We start from the raw sequence: 1930 nt of genomic DNA, 5'->3' as shown, positions 1-1930 counted from the left end.
AGTTTGAACCCACCCAGCAGCACCACAGAAGAAAGGCCTGGTGATCTGCTTCTGTAAAGATTACAGCCAAGAAAACCCTATGGAGCAATTCTACTCTGCACGCATGGGGTCACCATGAGTCAAAATCGACTCAACAACAATGGATTTTATTTTTTGTTGTTTTTTTTTTTTGTCAAATTACCCACCATCTGTCATTTTATCACACTGTGGTGGCTTGTGTATTGCTATGATATTGGAACCCATGCCACTGGTATTTCAAATACCAGCAGGTCACTCATCATGGACAGGTTTCAGGAGAACTTCCAGACTAAGACTAGGAAGAAAGGCCTGGCTATCTACTTCCAAAAATCAGCCAGTCACAACAACATTGTCCTATATAGTGTGAACTGGGCAATGTTTCATAATGTTTCCATGTTACATAAAGTAGCCATGAGTTGAAGTCAGCTTGATGGCAACTAACAACATCATATTACCAGAAACAGAGGCAAACTCTTTCCTGATATTAGGGGGACTGGGAGGTAGAGGGAGGGTAAGTGAATGAGTTCAATATGTCATTTTGAAAGCAAAAGGATAGAAAATGATTCTTGAACTGGGTGGAAATTTGGACTTTCATGCATCTGTTATCAGACTTATCACAGCCTCCTTGGGATTAGTTGTTACCCGTTGCCATCCAGTCAATTCCGACTCATAGTGACCCTATAGGACAGAGTAGAACTGCCCCATAGAGTTTCTGAGAAACTTGGTGGCATAGTGGTTCAGTGCTATGGTTGCTAAGGAAGGGGTTGGCAGTTTGAATCCACAAGGCGCTCCTTGGAAATTTGTTGTGGTTAGTTGCCATTAAGTCGATTCCAACTCATGGTGACTCCCTGCGTGCAGAGTAGAACTGCTCCATAGGGTTTTCAAGGCTATAATCTTATGGTAGCAGATTGCCAGGCCTGTCTTCTGAGGCACTTCTGGGTAGGTTCGAGCCTTCAATCTTTTCGCCAGTAGTTGAGAGCTTAACTATTTATGCCACCCAGGGACTCCTGAGTGTTATAGTGGTTGGGTAAATGTTTGTATCTCCAGATTATGAATTTCATGGAACAGGTTCAGAACATCATTTATCTTGTATTTTCATACCCAGTGCCAAACACAGAGTTACACTGGCATAGAGGGAGACTGGCTTATGAATCTGGCCATACATGGATTCAAAACTCAACCTAGTTGGGCTATTAACTTTGCTTCTTGGAACTTAATTTGCTTATGAATGGAACAGGGATAGGATAGTACACCTATCCTCATTCAACTTATGTGCTTATTGTCAAGATGAGAAAGAACGTATATGAAATACCTAACACAGAGTTAGCTTACAATAAATGATTAATATTATTCTTATTCATTAAACATTTATTGAAAATTTCCAAGCCAACACACTTGGCTGCTAACTGAAAGGTTGGTGGTTTGAGACCACCCAGAGGCCCCTCGGAAGAAAGGCCTTCTGATCTACTTCTGAAAAACCAGTCATTGTAAATCTTATGGAGGATGGTTTCACTCTGACACACAGGGGGGTCGCCATGAATCAGAATCAACTCAGTGGTAACTTATTTTTGTTTGTTTGTTTGTTTTAGGCACTGTTCTAACCTTCTTTGTATGTATTGACCCATTGACACAGTGGTTAAGCACTTGGCTGCTAACCAAAAAGTCGGCAGGTCAAATCCTCCAGGCCCTCCACTGGGGAAAGATGTGGCAGTCTGCTTCTGTAAAGACTGCAGCCTTGGAGAGTATGGCCCCCAGACACCCTTTTAGCTCAGTGGTGAAGTCACTTCCAAGGTTCACCATTCAGCCGGGGATTGGACAGCCCCATAAAACAAAATGGGACTAATGAGGCACAGCAGTCCAGGGACAAGGACTAGAAGGCAGAAGAGGACAGGAAAGCTGGCGATAGGGAACC

At 43.0% G+C, this 1930-nt stretch overlaps 1 protein-coding gene across 4 annotated transcripts in view; it reads left to right on the top strand.

Moving 5' to 3' along the window:
* The window catches only part of LOC101355883 (V-set and transmembrane domain-containing protein 1), a 26943-nt gene that overhangs the window by 18203 nt on the left and 6810 nt on the right, over nucleotides 1–1930 (top strand). The gene's annotated exons all lie outside the window — the stretch shown is intronic.

The sequence above is a fragment of the Trichechus manatus genome, unplaced genomic scaffold, assembly GCF_000243295.1.
Source record: "Trichechus manatus latirostris isolate Lorelei unplaced genomic scaffold, TriManLat1.0 scaffold00087, whole genome shotgun sequence".
In the NCBI taxonomy this organism is placed as follows: Eukaryota; Metazoa; Chordata; class Mammalia; order Sirenia; family Trichechidae; genus Trichechus; species Trichechus manatus.
Note: the sequence above shows the minus strand (reverse complement) of the source record. Positions and strands in the feature narration are given on the sequence as shown.